Raw genomic sequence first — 19,369 nt, 5'->3', positions numbered from 1 at the left:
ACAAAAGAAAATAACTCTCCCATACCATCACGCCATTGGAGAGTGTTGGTGACTGCCTAATGCCCATCATCAGTGTGGAGTGTTCCACAACGTTGAGCCTAGTTAGTCCTCATCAGTCATATTTTGAGCTTGTAATACATGTTGAATTGGCATTGGTGGTCCGGCATGAGGGTGTAAACACACCAAACTGACATCAATTTTGAGGGTGAAAACACACCTAAATCAACAGCTCATTCCTCATCACCTGTACAAAGGAAACTGGTTGACTGCAATGTCAGGTTCATTCGCAAGTTTGTAGGGTTTCCTAAATGTAAAATAATGCTCCTGAGGCTTTAACCCTTATAATCACCTGCTTTGGGTAGGAGAAGCTGCTATAATTTAACAGATACTCTAGATTGAAAGCACTTTCTAAATCACCAGCAGAATGTCTTTTATGAATCAAAACATGTTAACTGCATTTATGTTGAGTGTCAGTGTCAGGCAGGGAAGGAGGCAGGGAGCATGCAGGAAGGAAGCAGTATTTACAGCTGCATTGATAGGTGCATGCAGTCATAGAAGAGTCTTAATAGAGTCTCATGCACCCCAGAAATGGGATAGGCCTTATTCACTCTGAAAACTACACTTGCCCTCTTGTGGACTTAACATAAGTTCACAAATGAATCTATTCATTTGAATGTTTCTGGGCTGGATAAGAGGAAACTTTTAATAGGAAGTCAAAATAATTTTGATGGCAGTGAACAGTTCTAGCTTAGTGCTCAAATAATTGGGATTGACCACAATAGACATATTGTATATATTATATAATATAATATGTTGTATAGTAGAGGTGAAAATAGCTTTGGAAATTGGTTAATAAAATAAATAAACTTTCGTTTGTGAACCTATCTTGAGATTCTAAATGTGACTCTTTGAATGTGACTCCAATAAAAATACTTTCATTCTTCTTGGCTCAAGTGGTAGAGCGCTTGCTTAACATGCGACAGTTAGTGGCATGGATGTCTACCTTCTCCAGTGTGTCTTAGCAGCATTGATACACTCTTCGGATGAGTGTGTTGCTCACTGTTGTTAGAATACAATATTTTGGAAGGTGTTTTCACATTATGCAATGAGAGAGGTAGTGGGATCATTGTCCGCATTCTCCAGTACGTCTCTTCTGCAGTGTTACACGTTAAGGATAAGTATGATGCTCAATGTCTTTAGAATTCAAAATCTCCAGTGCATCTCTTCTGCAGTGGTACACATTAAGGATAAGTATGTTGGTTGCTGTATTTAGTGTACAATGTTTTGTTTTTTTGCCATTATGCGATGCCTCTTGGTAGAGTGTGATTTTCAAGAACTTTAGGAAGCAAATGACAACTTTACATCACCTGTTTTGGTAGAACAAAGCCCGTCCATGAGCCAAAGCTAGCTGAAGTAGGCCCCATTCCATGAAAACATAGGAGTGGTGTGAAACAGGATTCCTATAATATTGTACCAAGCATACATGCAAGTTGACGCCGACCCTTCCCTTGTCCAGCTTACAACTAATGAGCTACATTTCAAAAGCGTTTGTGCAGAAGCCACTCTTCAAGCGCCTCTATGTGCAGTGATGAAACATATGATAAGATATTGCAAGTTTCAGGAAATTTTAAATAGGGTCACTGAATTCAAAGTCTTTAGTGCTATTACGCCATGAAAACTTCCGATAGCATAAAAACAGCAACGTCGCAATCATTTTTTAGTAAAAGAAGGTAAAGGTTTATGAAGTACACTTCCGATTGCATAAAAACAGCAACGTCGCAATCATTTTTTAGTAAAAGAACGTAAAGGTTTATGAAGTACACATAAAAAAAAGCACACCATCGGAAGAGGAAATCAGTACCGCACAGTTGCCGAAACCCGGGATTGAACCAGGGACCTTTAGATCTTCTGTCTAACGCTCTCCCAGCTGAGCTATTTCTGCCAGACCGCATGTGCATTTGCCTCCTTACGATGAAAATGCTACCAATAAATGTAATCCCATTTACAATATTGCATACACACAGAACACAATGACTTTACCACTGTGAAATCCATGGACCAATCGGCAGGACCTCACGGCGCAGTCATGCCTTGAGGTGCACAGGGCGAAACTACACCTGTAGTGAGTAATTACAGCTAACAAGCAACTAACAACTAGGTTCAGATAATTAGCCTTGAATTTTACAGAATCTAAGGCAAAAGTAAGTAAACTCAGAACCTACCTTAACCAGGCAGAGAATAATCCAACGAGAAAAACCAAAGCACACAGGGCACAGGAAACAAGTTTGAACTTGTGTGAAAGAAGGGCTTGTGTGTGTGTGTGTGTGTGTGTCCCATATTGCTTGTTTAATGTTGGGGTATTCAAATGGAAAATGAGAACTTATGCTTTTAACATGGGAAGTTAAACACACTGCCTGCAGAAAATAAAATAACTCTCCCATACCATCACGCCATTGGAGAGTGTTGGTGACTGCCTAATGCCCATCATCAGTGTGGAGTGTTCCACAACGTTGAGCCTAGTTAGTCCTCATCAGTCATATTTTGAGCTTGTAATACATGTTGAATTGGCATTGGTGGTCCGGCATGAGGGTGTAAACACACCAAACTGACATCAATTTTGAGGGTGAAAACACACCTAAATCAACAGCTCATTCCTCATCACCTGTACAAAGGAAACTGGTTGACTGCAATGTCAGGTTCATTCGCAAGTTTGTAGGGTTTCCTAAATGTAAAATAATGCTCCTGAGGCTTTAACCCTTATAATCACCTGCTTTGGGTAGGAGAAGCTGCTATAATTTAACAGATACTCTAGATTGAAAGCACTTTCTAAATCACCAGCAGAATGTCTTTTATGAATCAAAACATGTTAACTGCATTTATGTTGAGTGTCAGTGTCAGGCAGGGAAGGAGGCAGGGAGCATGCAGGAAGGAAGCAGTATTTACAGCTGCATTGATAGGTGCATGCAGTCATAGAAGAGTCTTAATAGAGTCTCATGCACCCCAGAAATGGGATAGGCCTTATTCACTCTGAAAACTACACTTGCCCTCTTGTGGACTTAACATAAGTTCACAAATGAATCTATTCATTTGAATGTTTCTGGGCTGGATAAGAGGAAACTTTTAATAGGAAGTCAAAATAATTTTGATGGCAGTGAACAGTTCTAGCTTAGTGCTCAAATAATTGGGATTGACCACAATAGACATATTGTATATATTATATAATATCAAATATTGTATAGTAGAGGTGAAAATAGCTTTGGAAATTGGTTAATAAAATAAATAAACTTTCGTTTGTGAACCTATCTTGAGATTCTAAATGTGACTCTTTGAATGTGACTCCAATAAAACCTCTTTCATTCTTCTTGGCTCAAGTGGTAGAGCGCTTGCTTAACATGCGACAGTTAGTGGCATGGATGTCTACCTTCTCCAGTGTGTCTTAGCAGCATTGATACACTCTTCGGATGAGTGTGTTGCTCACTGTTGTTAGAATACAATATTTTGGAAGGTGTTTTCACATTATGCAATGAGAGAGGTAGTGGGATCATTGTCCGCATTCTCCAGTACGTCTCTTCTGCAGTGTTACACGTTAAGGATAAGTATGATGCTCAATGTCTTTAGAATTCAAAATCTACAGTGCATCTCTTCTGCAGTGGTACACATTAAGGATAAGTATGTTGGTTGCTGTATTTAGTGTACAATGTTTTGTTTTTTTGCCATTATGCGATGCCTCTTGGTAGAGTGTGATTTTCAAGAACTTTAGGAAGCAAATGACTTCTTTACATCACCTGTTTAGGTAGAACAAAGCCTGTCCATGAGCCAAAGCTAGCTGAAGTAGGCCCCATTCCATGAAAACATAGGAGTGGTGTGAAACAGGATTCCTATAATATTGTACCAAGCATACATGCAAGTTGACGCCGACCCTTCCCTTGTCCAGCTTACAACTAATGAGCTACATTTCAAAAGCGTTTGTGCAGAAGCCACTCTTCAAGCGCCTCTATGTGCAGTGATGAAACATATGATAAGATATTGCAAGTTTCAGGAAATTTTAAATAGGGTCACTGAATACAAAGTCTTTAGTGCTATTACGCCATGAATACTTCCGATAGCATAAAAACAGCAACGTCGCAATCATTTTTTAGTAAAAGAAGGTAAAGTTTTATGAAGTACACTTCCGATTGCATAAAAACAGCAACGTCGCAATCATTTTTTAGTAAAAGAACGTAAAGGTTTATGAAGTACACATAAAAAAAAGCACACCATCGGAAGAGGAAATCAGCACCGCACAGTTGCCGAAACCCAGGATTGAACCAGGGACCTTTAGATCTGCAGTCTAACGCTCTCCCAGCTGAGCTATTTCGGCTAGACCTCATCTGCATTTGCCTCCAAGCAGAGAATAATCCAACGAGAAAAACCAAAGCACACAGGGCACAGGAAACAAGTTTGAACTTGTGTGAAAGAAGGGCTTGTGTGTGTGTGTGTGTGTGTGTGTGTGTGTGTGTGTGTGTGTGTGTGTGTGTGTGTGTGTGCGTGTGTGTGTGTGTGTGTGTGTGTGTGTGTGTGTGTGTGTGTCCCATATTGCTGTTTAATGTTGGGGTATTCAAATGGAAATTGAGAACTTATGCTTTTAACATGGGAAGTTAAACACACTGCCTGCACAAAAGAAAATAACTCTCCCATACCATCACGCCATTGGAGAGTGTTGGTGACTGCCTAATGCCCATCATCAGTGTGGAGTGTTCCACAACGTTGAGCCTAGTTAGTCCTCATCAGTCATATTTTGAGCTTGTAATACATGTTGAATTGGCATTGGTGGTCCGGCATGAGGGTGTAAACACACCAAACTGACATCAATTTTGAGGGTGAAAACACACCAAAATCAACAGCTCATTCCTCATCACCTGTACAAAGGAAACTGGTTGACTGCAATGTCAGGTTCATTCGCAAGTTTGTAGGGTTTCCTAAATGTAAAATAATGCTCCTGAGGCTTTAACCCTTATAATCACCTGCTTTGGGTAGGAGAAGCTGCTATAATTTAACAGATACTCTAGATTGAAAGCACTTTCTAAATCACCAGCAGAATGTCTTTTATGAATCAAAACATGTTAACTGCATTTATGTTGAGTGTCAGTGTCAGGCAGGGAAGGAGGCAGGGAGCATGAAGGAAGGAAGCAGTATTTACAGCTGCATTGATAGGTGCATGCAGTCATAGAAGAGTCTTAATAGAGTCTCATGCACCCCAGAAATGGGATAGGCCTTATTCACTCTGAAAACTACACTTGCCCTCTTGTGGACTTAACATAAGTTCACAAATGAATCTATTCATTTGAATGTTTCTGGGCTGGATAAGAGGAAACTTTTAATAGGAAGTCAAAATAATTTTGATGGCAGTGAACAGTTCTAGCTTAGTGCTCAAATAATTGGGATTGACCACAATAGACATATTGTATATATTATATAATATCATATGTTGTATAGCAGAGGTGAAAATAGCTTTGGAAATTGGTTAATAAAATAAATAAACTTTCGTTTGTGAACCTATCTTGAGATTCTAAATGTGACTCTTTGAATGTGACTCCAATAAAACCTCTTTCATTCTTCTTGGCTCAAGTGGTAGCGCGCTTGCTTAACATGCGACAGTTAGTGGCATGGATGTCTGCCTTCTCCAGTGTGTCTTAGCAGCATTGATACACTCTTCGGATGAGTGTGTTGCTCACTGTTGTTAGAATACAATATTTTGGAAGGTGTTTTCACATTATGCAATGAGAGAGGTAGTGGGATCATTGTCCGCATTCTCCAGTACGTCTCTTCTGCAGTGTTACACGTTAAGGATAAGTATGATGCTCAATGTCTTTAGAATTCAAAATCTACAGTGCATCTCTTCTGCAGTGGTACACATTAAGGATAAGTATGTTGGTTGCTGTATTTAGTGTACAATGTTTTGTTTTTTTGCCATTATGCGATGCCTCTTGGTAGAGTGTGATTTTCAAGAACTTTAGGAAGCAAATGACTTCTTTACATCACCTGTTTAGGTAGAACAAAGCCTGTCCATGAGCCAAAGCTAGCTGAAGTAGGCCCCATTCCATGAAAACATAGGAGTGGTGTGAAACAGGATTCCTATAATATTGTACCAAGCATACATGCAAGTTGACGCCGACCCTTCCCTTGTCCAGCTTACAACTAATGAGCTACATTTCAAAAGCGTTTGTGCAGAAGCCACTCTTCAAGCGCCTCTATGTGCAGTGATGAAACATATGATAAGATATTGCAAGTTTCAGGAAATTTTAAATAGGGTCACTGAATTCAAAGTCTTTAGTGCTATTACGCCATGAATACTTCCGATAGCATAAAAACAGCAACGTCGCAATCATTTTTTAGTAAAAGAAGGTAAAGGTTTATGAAGTACACTTCCGATTGCATAAAAACAGCAACGTCGCAATCATTTTTTAGTAAAAGAACGTAAAGGTTTATGAAGTACACATAAAAAAAAGCACACCATCGGAAGAGGAAATCAGTACCGCACAGTTGCCGAAACCCGGGATTGAACCAGGGACCTTTAGATCTTCAGTCTAACGCTCTCCCAGCTGAGCTATTTCTGCTAGACCGCATGTGCATTTGCCTCCTTACGATGAAAATGCTACCAATAAATGTAATCCCATTTACAATATTGCATACACACAGAACACAATGACTTTACCACTGTGAAATCCATGGACCACTCGGCAGAACCTCACGGCGCAGTCATGCCTTGAGGTGCACAGGGCGAAACTACACCTGTAGTGAGTAATTACAGCTAACAAGCAACTAACAACTAGGTTCAGATAATTAGCCTTGAATTTTACAGAATCTAAGGCAAAAGTAAGTAAACTCAGAACCTACCTTAACCAGGCAGAGAATAATCCAACGAGAAAACCCAAAGCACACAGGGCACAGGAAACAAGTTTGAACTTGTGTGAAAGAAGGGCTTGTGTGGGTGTGTGTGTGTGTGTGTGTGTGTGTGTGTGTGTGTGTGTGTGTGTGTGTGTGTGTGTCCCATATTGCTTGTTTAATGTTGGGGTATTCAAATGGAAAATGAGAACTTATGCTTTTAACATGGGAAGTTAAACACACTGCCTGCACAAAAGAAAATAACTCTCCCATACCATCACGCCATTGGAGAGTGTTGGTGACTGCCTAATGCCCATCATCAGTGTGGAGTGTTCCACAACGTTGAGCCTAGTTAGTCCTCATCAGTCATATTTTGAGCTTGTAATACATGTTGAATTGGCATTGGTGGTCCGGCATGAGGGTGTAAACACACCAAACTGACATCAATTTTGAGGGTGAAAACACACCAAAATCAACAGCTCATTCCTCATCACCTGTACAAAGGAAACTGGTTGACTGCAATGTCAGGTTCATTCGCAAGTTTGTAGGGTTTCCTAAATGTAAAATAATGCTCCTGAGGCTTTAACCCTTATAATCACCTGCTTTGGGTAGGAGAAGCTGCTATAATTTAACAGATACTCTAGATTGAAAGCACTTTCTAAATCACCAGCAGAATGTCTTTTATGAATCAAAACATGTTAACTGCATTTATGTTGAGTGTCAGTGTCAGGCAGGGAAGGAGGCAGGGAGCATGCAGGAAGGAAGCAGTATTTACAGCTGCATTGATAGGTGCATGCAGTCATAGAAGAGTCTTAATAGAGTCTCATGCACCCCAGAAATGGGATAGGCCTTATTCACTCTGAAAACTACACTTGCCCTCTTGTGGACTTAACATAAGTTCACAAATGAATCTATTCATTTGAATGTTTCTGGGCTGGATAAGAGGAAACTTTTAATAGGAAGTCAAAATAATTTTGATGGCAGTGAACAGTTCTAGCTTAGTGCTCAAATAATTGGGATTGACCACAATAGACATATTGTATATATTATATAATATCAAATATTGTATAGTAGAGGTGAAAATAGCTTTGGAAATTGGTTAATAAAATAAATAAACTTTCGTTTGTGAACCTATCTTGAGATTCTAAATGTGACTCTTTGAATGTGACTCCAATAAAACCTCTTTCATTCTTCTTGGCTCAAGTGGTAGAGCGCTTGCTTAACATGCGACAGTTAGTGGCATGGATGTCTACCTTCTCCAGTGTGTCTTAGCAGCATTGATACACTCTTCGGATGAGTGTGTTGCTCACTGTTGTTAGAATACAATATTTTGGAAGGTGTTTTCACATTATGCAATGAGAGAGGTAGTGGGATCATTGTCCGCATTCTCCAGTACGTCTCTTCTGCAGTGTTACACGTTAAGGATAAGTATGATGCTCAATGTCTTTAGAATTCAAAATCTACAGTGCATCTCTTCTGCAGTGGTACACATTAAGGATAAGTATGTTGGTTGCTGTATTTAGTGTACAATGTTTTGTTTTTTTGCCATTATGCGATGCCTCTTGGTAGAGTGTGATTTTCAAGAACTTTAGGAAGCAAATGACTTCTTTACATCACCTGTTTAGGTAGAACAAAGCCTGTCCATGAGCCAAAGCTAGCTGAAGTAGGCCCCATTCCATGAAAACATAGGAGTGCTGTGAAACAGGATTCCTATAATATTGTACCAAGCATACATGCAAGTTGACGCCGACCCTTCCCTTGTCCAGCTTACAACTAATGAGCTACATTTCAAAAGCGTTTGTGCAGAAGCCACTCTTCAAGCGCCTCTATGTGCAGTGATGAAACATATGATAAGATATTGCAAGTTTCAGGAAATTTTAAATAGGGTCACTGAATACAAAGTCTTTAGTGCTATTACGCCATGAAAACTTCTGATAGCATAAAAACAGCAACGTCGCAATCATTTTTTAGTAAAAGAAGGTAAAGGTTTATGAAGTACACTTCCGATTGCATAAAAACAGCAACGTCGCAATCATTTTTTAGTAAAAGAACGTAAAGGTTTATGAAGTACACATAAAAAAAAGCACACCATCGGAAGAGGAAATCAGTACCGCACAGTTGCCGAAACCCGGGATTGAACCAGGGACCTTTAGATCTTCAGTCTAACGCTCTCCCAGCTGAGCTATTTCGGCTAGACCGCATGTGCATTTGCCTCCTTACGATGAAAATGCTACCAATAAATGTAATCCCATTTACAATATTGCATACACACAGAACACAATGACTTTACCACTGTGAAATCCATGGACCACTCGGCAGGACCTCACGGCGCAGTCATGCCTTGAGGTGCACAGGGCGAAACTACACCTGTAGTGAGTAATTACAGCTAACAAGCAACTAACAACTAGGTTCAGATAATTAGCCTTGAATTTTACAGAATCTAAGGCAAAAGTAAGTAAACTCAGAACCTACCTTAACCAAGCAGAGAATAATCCAACGAGAAAAACCAAAGCACACAGGGCACAGGAAACAAGTTTGAACTTGTTATCAGAATGATCTCAGTAAGTCAAAAAGGATAGGCTCAGAAGTCTTGATTTTATAAAGTAAGCAGGATCTTAACATTTACTCCTTGCTAAGAGAAATAGCTAGCCTAACTTGGGATAACAGCCAACACACATTGTCACAGATGGGGGAAAGGATAGAAATGTGAAAGGTCAGTTTAGTTAGCAGGGTCCTGATTCTTGATTTGATCAAGAGGTATTCAATGCAAGTTCACAAGCACACTTTAGTGGCAAAGTAACAATGTTTTCACTTGCACAGGGATGTGAACCCTACACCCTCAGAGTAAAAGTCTGCTTTTGTTCCAAAATTGCTTCCCTGATGCATTAGCTAACAGTCAGCACAAGTGTGAATGTTGAAGATTCATTCAAGCATCTCTTTGGCACAGTATGTAGTGTGTACAAAAGGAAGCGAACAAAAAGGTATGAGAAAGTAGATCCTGTTTTCACTTACACGTGAACCCTACACCCTCAGATTAAAAGTCTGCTGCGCTACAATCCGAGTAATGCTGCGCAGCACAAGCAGAGTATGGAAACTCCACCCAGATATGGACTCAAACCCTCGCACATATAGGCAAGAATACTAACATCCCACTCCACTGAATGCTGAAGGAAACATAGGCTGAATGCTATCTTAAATATATTAATGATAGTAAATAAATTGTTGTCTGACTGATCTACTTTGATATTCTAAAACAGGATGAAGGCAAAATGAAGAAATTATTTTATTTGCAAAAGGCAAAGCAAGGATAAAAAAATATTCAGTGAAGAAAGCAGCAGGATTACCAAGATCTCTAACTGGCATCAGAGGACCATACATACAACTTGGGCATTTGTGGGGATTAAATTTAGTGGAGATAAATAAGGGATGGGTGTAGGTGATTATTCAGAGTGATAGGGATGGGCTAAGAGAATAAGTGCTGTGATTGGTGGATGTGGTCTGAGCAATGTCTGGAAATTGGCTGGGTGTATGATATTGCATAAACTATTAAATACTAATTGTATTTCTTGATAGACTTAAAAGACGGGTCAGGTAAAGGAGGCATTTTTTGAGAGTGCACAGACAGCATGGTCAGAAATGCTCCTGTTTGAATTCTCACTGTTCATTTTATTACCTATTTAAGAAATTATGTAGCATGCAGAGTGCCAGGAATAAATATTAGTAAAGGAGGAAATTAGTCAGAATAACTGCAACTCAAAGGTATAGTAGTCTTTATTTCTGCTGCTTTTCTCTGAGTAAAAAAAGATTAATCTGTGGCTCATTATTATTTAAAGGAACAGACAATGAACAAGGCATTTTAGAAAAGGGTGCAGAGCTGCTTGATCCTTGTGGTATTTTAATCCAAGGATGTCACAGACATTTTATTTAGACCCCATGGAACTGTGTTAACTTGTTTTGAAGGGGGTATAGTAGGTGCCCTTTAACTAGCACCATTTTATTGTTTTGACAATATACATCTTACATAGAATTGTTATTAGCATGAGCTTGTGGATGTTCATGAAATAAATCAGTTCACAGAAATAAATTTCATCCTGTGTGTTGGTGTCATGGTCTCTTACAATGTCTGCAATTTTATCGATATTTACCATCATCATTTGCTTTTGTTCAGCACCTCAGTACAGCTCTGCTTATGATACACAATCTGAGAAATCTCTAATCTGTAAAGCGCTCACTAAAATGCTGAAGTACGGTTTACAAAATGTTGAAAGTTAATCTGTTGGCAGGTGTTCTAGCTGCTGTCTGCACTGTCTTAGTGCAGCAATCAGGAGTGATGTCAGCAGTACAGTGCTGGCACTATGCAAATTGTTGTGTGCCTGTAATCTGCCTGTTTTAGCAGTACATTCTTGTTAGTGTGGACCCTAACAGTAGTAAGGTTTATGGAGGGTTGTATCTGTATGTGTAGTGACAGATTTAGGGGATGTGTGCAGTTTTCTTGCCATACTTATATCCTGCCAAAAATTGCAGTTTAAGTTTCTGTGCCACCTAAAACATCCTAATACATATGTTACGATGTAATTTGTTGATATTTTGTGGATTTATTTTAAAATTTATTCCTCCTACAGTATGGAACTATCCACGGATTAGAGAATTTTTTACCAATAAAACACAGGTGGTGAGAATAGGGGACTATACATCATCTCCTCTCACTCAGAATACAGGTTTGCTGTAGGGCTCCGTGCTTAGCCCCATCCTCTTTACCCTTTTTACACATGATTGCATCACATCCATGCTTCCAACACCATTGTGAAGTTCGCAAACGAGACCACAGTAATAGGTCTCATAGCGAATAATGATGAGACCTACTACAGAGAGAAGATCCATCACACAGCCAGGGGGTGCGTATGCAACAATCTTGTTCTGAACACCACCAAGACTAAAGAGGTCATTGTGGATTACAGAAGAACAGTGCATGCTCCATTATTCATATAAGGTGAGGAAGCGGAGTGTGTAGACAACATAAAGTACATGGGACTCCACATTATGGCCCACCTTACCTGGGCACTGTACATATCCCACTGGCTGATGAGGGCCCAGCAGCTCAAGGGAGCTTAAGCAGGCTGGACTCTACTCCCAGTTACTGGAAAACTTCCAGAGAAGCACCAGTGAAAGTATTATTTGTCTCTGTAATATGACTATGATTTGACAGCTGTGGATCACAAAACATGAAGGATTTATGGGATTGTGGGATGCTTGCTCCCTGATCTGAACTCAGGACTGTGGGATCACAAGATGACCACTCTCCCTGACCTGAACTCCTGCAGGATCTGCACTAATGCCTGCAACATTAGCCTGCAGTATTAGCATAGATCCCAACTACCCAGGCCACAGACTTTTTGTCCCTCTGCCTTCAGGATAGAGATATAAAACAATAAAAACTCAGAGCAATAGACTAAAGACAGCTTTTTCCCCCGATTACCCCATCTGTACATACCTAACCTACGCACTGAGACACACATTGCACATGCACCTATTTTTCACATTATTGCACTTTTGTATTTACTGTTGCTCCCTACTGCTGTCTGCTGCTGTATTTAATTATGTGCTTGTCTGTGTTTGTCATGTATCTCTTTTAATATGGTTCATGTTGAGAGTGCAGCACAGAATTTCATTGTACTATGTTTGATGACTATAAAGTGTTAATTAATTAATTAATTAAATCATTCATTCAGTCATTCCTTCATTGTTTTACAGAACCACACAGTCGAAGGGAACAAGATAGTCCAGAGCAATAGCATTCCACACAACGGCAACAATAAATGTATTTACACAAGTCAGGGCAGCACAATAAACTGCATTATACCACTGTCAGAGGATGTATTGCATATAGACTCAACAGCCAAATATCAAATATCAGCACAATTTGAGACACACATAGTATACATTTTAAAGTATTTGAGTAGTGCAAACATATGTAGGTGTGTATGCCTGAGAAAATGCACGGCACAATTCATTCGGGACAAGACAAAATCAAGAGAGGCATGCATAACGCATGTGACAGGCAGACCATCACAAGCTGCAATATAATAATTTGAGTATTCTAGTATCATAGCTAGCAGAACAAGCTGAATGTGCACTTCAGTGCATGACCTGTCTGTAGAATTAACAGCAGTAGAGCCTATCTGAGCGCATGTCCTATACTGTAAATTGGTGCTACATAGGTAGCTAAAAATTTGTTTGGACCTAGGTGCAGCACTTCAGTATCTGAAATAGCTCAGCTAGGAGAGCATTAAACTGGAGATCTAAAGGTCCTTTGTTTGACCCTAGGTTTCAGCATGTCAGCGTAACCAGTTTTCTTTGGACTCTGACAGAGAGGCTGTTCTTTGATTTGTCTCCCTTATTCCATGGCTCAAACACAATGAGTCACTACCTTCTTTGCTTCTGTGACAGGTTTCCTGGTGTAACAGCACTCTGTAATTGATGGTATGAATTTCAATGAACTTTGCACTTGATGTGTGCAACTGCTTTTGAAATTGAATTCATTAGTTGACTGCTGGTTAACCATGTGGAGATGGGAATGGTAGGTGTCAACTGGCATCTATGCTTAATTGGAAGATGCATGCATCCTTGTTCCCACCATGTCTAGCATTTCATGGAAAGTAGCCTTTCATTCCTGCAACCAGGGCTCAAGCCAAACAATCAAAATGTTGGTTAGCTCAGGTTAGTTACAACATGGATCTAATAATGCCAAGGTCATGGGTTTTATCCCAGTATGGGGCAGTGCTCCTTTAGGTCCTAAACCTTCTCTCTAGCTGGTACCTTGACAAAGTTTGCTCTGGAAAATCAATCTCACTGCTTCTGGCATGCTAAACAAGCACTATACAATTTAAACTATTTCACATCAGGCAGCCCTTGTCTCTGGCACTCTCTTTGTGATGAGATACCTACAGCATGCATTTCCACAGCTTCAAAGAATTTCAAGCGTGAATACTACCAGGTCTTTGTAGCTAACTAGATTACACACGTTCATCTGATGAACTAGTTACAATAATACATTTCCTAGCTGTCATGTCTTCTACTTGGACTCAGCCAAGCACAAACTACACAAGCCCAGATCAGATCCGGATCACCGCACTTTGTTCAACTATATAAGCTCAGTTTATCCAGTCTCTCATGGTGATGTCTGCCTGCATTATGATTCTGAGCAACCGTATTCTTTGTCTGCTATTCTGGTTTATACTTTTGATGCCTGTTTTTGGATTACTCCTTTGCCTGATCCTTGTTGAATTTGTATGCTTATCAGCTGTTTGCTGTATATTACCTCTGCTTCTTTTACCCCTTACAGTCTTTAAATGCAGACTGAAGACCCATCTATTTGCTGAATATTTAAAGGCCAACTGACACTGCTCCCTTATTGACTGACTAATTTAGTACTTATTGTAGGGCAATGTTTATGTTGTTTAACAAACTCTGGCAATTATTGCTAGATAGCACTTATCATTGTTTAAGATAGACCATATGTATTTTGCACTTCTAGGTATCAGCATTCATCCCTGTATTCTACAGTATTCTAGTTCATTGGTATGTTTAATTCTATCCTACTGTACTGTACGTGGATATATTCTGTAAGTAAATTACAAAGCACTTGTGTATGTTGCTCTGGATAAGAGCGTCTGCTAAATGTCAAAAATGAAAATGTAAATGTCTGTGTGCAGCCATCTGTCACTGATCCTATTAACTAAGCCTGTTCCAGCACGGCCACCCCCACCACCTCTTCCTGCCTCCTTTTTCCATAGTCTCTGATCTGGTTCACTGGAATACTAACTAGATACACCTGTTGCCTATTCTCTTCTGTACATAGGGCTCCTATTGAAACTCTCCTCTCTCATACTCTCATTGTGAAGTATTGCTGACTGCATGATGCATACTGAGCCTTTCGTTTATGTTAGATTTCCTGGTTACTGAACATTGTCTGTTTTCTAGAGCCTGTCTTCTGCCTGATCCTTGGACACCTCCCAGACTCTGCCCCTCATTTGCAACCCTGAACTGGCCTTATCTAGTGTACAGACAAGCTCCCTCCTGCCTGCTTTGCTACATTGAGGATCCTACTGAAATCTCTCCATTCACTTCAAGCCTGCTTCACAAACCCAATAAAACCTCTTGCATTTGGATTCTCCCTCTCTCCTGTGTTTGCATTCACTACAGCATCACTGCCTTCAAAACAAAAGTGGACCTATGTCAGGCAGACACCCTCCTATAGCAGCCAAGAGATTGGGTATTGGCATCACATTTAGGGTCAGCCCTATGGGTGACTGTATTTTGTTATCCCTTCATGTGTTGGCATGATCATTTCAGTCCTTTCCATGTTTGCTTAGCCTACCCTCAGAGATGTAGAAGGTAGTCCTGCTTACACCGTGAACACCTTACTGAGCTCCAGGCTGCGCACAGGATGATTGCATCATCAGGTGGACTAGAATGAGTACTGACCTGAGGAGAGCAGCTGGGTTTCAGCCACTCAGATACTGTGGCGTGATACTGTGGCCACATCCTTCCACCACATTCACCCTTCCTCAGCATGGTACTCAAGGCCCTCAGTGGGCCACTCGGACATGGGCACTGTAACGCCCTGGTCTTAACCTGCATTCTGTTTTCCTAATTATCCCTGCATGTCCCCATCCGCAGCACTTCACATTAGCCTCCTACAGCGATTAAACTCCTGCTACACATGTGCCCTCTAGAATAATAAAATAAATTACTTGATAGCATCAGATATTCTTAAAATACATCTATCAACATGAAATTTCTTAGGACTAATATAATCTGCTTACCGATTTTCAGTCTACATCCAACCATTTGCCAGAAATCCACATGGAATACACCATGTTTTCTTGATAATTTCCACAACAACCATGACTGTCCTTTTAAATGGTTCCTTCGTAACCTAACACAAATTATGCAAGCCTTTAGTTACCATAAAATTCGCATTACTCATGTAGCAGGGCTATTGATTAGAGCAATAATACCCTCATTTCATATTTCTGTGGTTTCTATTGAGCCATAAAGAGTTATTTTCTTTGAGTGAAAGCAAATCTCACCCACCATGGACCAAAATGTGAAAGGGGTTGGGGGGGTTATCAAATCACTTCACAAGCATTTTCCAACTGGTGTATTCCATAAATAGAATATATATACTATATATGGTGTGTGTACATATATATATATATATATATATATATATATATATATATATATATATATATATATATATATATATATATATATATATATATATGAGAGAGAGAGAGAGAGAGAGAGAGAGAACTAGAGGAAGTATAGCATGACTGAAAATGAATCTCCTGCATCCAATTACACACTATAAACCCCAAAAATAAAAGGCATTGTTGTAACATTTTTGTATTAGATGATCTCAATTGGAACCTAAATGATGAAAAAATAAGCCTGGATGTGAATATATGTCTTGGCCCAAGTGTCTACTTAAATTTGATTCTTGAATGATAATTATGCTATTTGTATAATTTCAGATAATTAGTGTTAAAGTGAACAAATACAACTCATTCAAAAAAGAGCTTAAAATTGGAGGTGCACTTAGCCACATCTATCTGACATTTCAAACTAAGCTACTGTTTACTCTGCTTTAGTTTACTTCATTTTGGTTCTTGGTCTTTGGTTTATTTAATAAACCAGTCCATGCTCACTCATCTGCCTCACCCAGACATGTCACATGACTGCTGAATATAAACCAAAGAAAAAATGCTGGTCTTAAAATCATACATTCCTGATATACAAAACCATAAATCAAACCACAGTAACTGGCATCAATAATCTTGCATCAATATGGACCTTGTGGATCAGCACTTTTTATATTTTAAACATAAAAAAATGTTATACTTGGTATGACAAACCATTACAAAATTAACAATATATTTACTATGTCATGTTATTTAGATCTACACTGAATACATTGTGAATGAATAAAATGAGTGGTGAGTAAAATATGAGAGATGATTCAAATCTTTGGTACAGTGTAGATCTGTAATTACTGAAGGGTTTTTATGCGCCAGATTTGTTTTTTGTTTTTGTAAACTGAGTAGAACTGCATTTTTTTCATGTTCTAAAAGGGAAAATTCCAAGTTTCCTCATTATAGTCCTATAAAAAATGTTTAATTAAAACCAAAACTAATTCATTGGTAAGTTGTCTAGGAAAAGCATAATCATATATATATATATATTTTTTTTTTTTAAAGGTCCAATCTTTTGTCCTATAAATAAATAAATAAATAAATAAATAAATAAATAAATGAAAATGTTAGGCAGGGCGTCATTGTGTGTCTCAGAAATAGTTCAAGTGCAAAGTGGTTTATAAGCAGAATTTCTTTTGTTTCAGCAGAACAACTCCTCCAGTATTTTTAGAGGATATAAACCCACTTTGGGTAAAGTGTAAGTGAGCAGCAAATAGGGGTCAGGGGAAAAGGTGAAACCCGTAATGTCTCAAAATGTTTTTATATATATTGTCATATTACTCTATTTTCTTTTTTACTTTCAGAAAAAACTAACTTTGGGTCTATCGATGTAACAATAATTTCAGAATCTTATGACATATATATGGAAAAAAATATATACATTGTGCTATATATTTAAGCTTTACAATTTCAACCTGGTACCATTTTTAGATTCAAAAGGCTGGACATTAAAGAGAATGTAATCAGAACAACAAACATGTTGAACAGGTTTTAGGACAGCGGAAACAGTCAAAACTAAACAATGAATTGATCAAAATGGGCATTACATTAGGCTGACACTACAGTAACTATAGAACTCAAAGGAAATTAATGCTAAAACATTCTTCTGGTATAAGAATTTCAGAATTTGTCATAGAAAATTCAATTACAATCAAAACAACTGCGTGCCATGTTTAAATGCTATATAGAGTTTTAGTACAGTTTTTTAATTGCTTGCTCACTTCTTTGCATAAAAATACATGTTCAGTTCCTTTATAAGCAAACCCAAACTACACAAGCCTTTGGTTAACTGAAAATACACGTTTCTGATGTAAAAGTGTTCCTGAATAGAGCATTAAACCCCCCTTTTCTATTTTATATTGATTTTTATTGGCCATTGCAGCACTATTGACTTGGAGTAACAGCAATTCTCACCTATGTGTGAAGGGGGCGGGAGGGTGACTATCATTCACTTCTATATGTTTCCAAGTGTTTCCAGGGCAAGCGGTGTGCTTGACAGTAGTTTCATCAAATAGAGGAGGCTTAGACGAAAACGTAGACCACCCCCCCACTTGCCATATTTAGTCATCCCTTTACTGTTTCAAGGTCTGCGTACTGTGTATTATCAGTGCTTCAGTATTGTTAGCAGGTAGCCTAGCGCATGGGTTTGATGCTGTTTGGCGAAACTCCTACAACTATAAGTATCAATACTCTTGAACATCATGCAAAGGAAGAGGCGTATTTTAGCTGAAGTTTATATGGAGTTGCTTGGGTGCTGCTAGCATGGAATAGCTTCGATGTTTGCATATCAAATCACTGGATGTTTCCATTCACTGCTGTAAAAATTCGTAATCCTGCTACAAATCGTAAGTATAAATGAGAAAGCAAACTATTTCTTTACAGTATTCTCCCCAGTATTTACAGTATTAGTTACAGTATTTTCCCCTAATGATGTTAAGAATGATGCTGTGAAGAGCTAATATTGTTGTGGAACTTAATAATGTAAGTTATTATGATGTTTAGTAAATAATGACTGAGTGCATTTGGAGAGATTTTTGGACACTTCAGGGAAGTCTAGGACACCTAGTGGAAAACATGTCTAGCTATTTACTCATTTCATGTATATACTCAAAACTGTTCAATATATTACACAAGACTCTGGTGAATCAGAAAATGCAGAGTATGAGTGAAAATTAATCTCCAGCATCAATAAACACATTATACACCAAAAAATGTTTTATGGTTATTTTATTATTTATTTATTTATTTTTTTACATTTTCTACTGTATTAGATGAGCTCAAATGGAACCTAAATGATGGACAAATAAGCCTGGATGTGAATCAATGTCTAGTCCCAAGTGTCTAATTCAGTTTGAATCCTGAATGATCATTGTGCTATGTGTACAATTTCAGACACCTAGTGTTAAAGTGAACAAGTACAAATCGTTCAAAAATGAGCTTAAAACTGCCGGTGTGTTAAGGGATTAAATTTAAAAAATGTATAACGAAGCTTTTGGGGATTTATTGCGTTGGCTACGTGAAGCAGTATATGCAGAGCACATGGAAACTGTGGATGCTTTGAAATCCAACATCTAGACTAACTCAACAGCAATTGATACCACAATTTAAGATTGATGAGGTACAACACTCGCAGTAAATTAGTGAGGTGTAGCATAAGGGCTCACAGACCTCAATACCAAAAGTTACCAGCTAGGCACTTGATTTAGAACTTTGGCAAAAAGCTAGCACTGAGTGTCTGGGTCACTGGG

At 38.8% G+C, this 19,369-nt stretch overlaps 1 protein-coding gene and 4 non-coding genes across 5 annotated transcripts in view; 1 reads left to right on the top strand and 4 right to left on the bottom strand.

Moving 5' to 3' along the window:
* Window positions 1-19,369, top strand: part of LOC145657973 (uncharacterized) — a 150,785-nt gene that overhangs the window by 86,955 nt on the left and 44,461 nt on the right. The gene's annotated exons all lie outside the window — the stretch shown is intronic.
* Window positions 1,870-1,942, bottom strand: trnaf-gaa (transfer RNA phenylalanine (anticodon GAA)). The gene has a single exon. It is a non-coding gene; the product is annotated as a tRNA-Phe (tRNA).
* Window positions 4,288-4,360, bottom strand: trnac-gca (transfer RNA cysteine (anticodon GCA)). Its single transcript has one exon. It is a non-coding gene; the product is annotated as a tRNA-Cys (tRNA).
* trnaf-gaa (transfer RNA phenylalanine (anticodon GAA)) lies at window positions 6,524-6,596 on the bottom strand. Its single transcript has one exon. It is a non-coding gene; the product is annotated as a tRNA-Phe (tRNA).
* Window positions 8,984-9,056, bottom strand: trnaf-gaa (transfer RNA phenylalanine (anticodon GAA)). Its single transcript has one exon. It is a non-coding gene; the product is annotated as a tRNA-Phe (tRNA).

The sequence above is a fragment of the Electrophorus electricus genome, chromosome 5 (assembly GCF_041902795.1).
Source record: "Electrophorus electricus isolate QZ-2024a chromosome 5, ASM4190279v1, whole genome shotgun sequence".
Taxonomy (NCBI): Eukaryota; Metazoa; Chordata; class Actinopteri; order Gymnotiformes; family Gymnotidae; genus Electrophorus; species Electrophorus electricus.
Note: the sequence above shows the minus strand (reverse complement) of the source record. Positions and strands in the feature narration are given on the sequence as shown.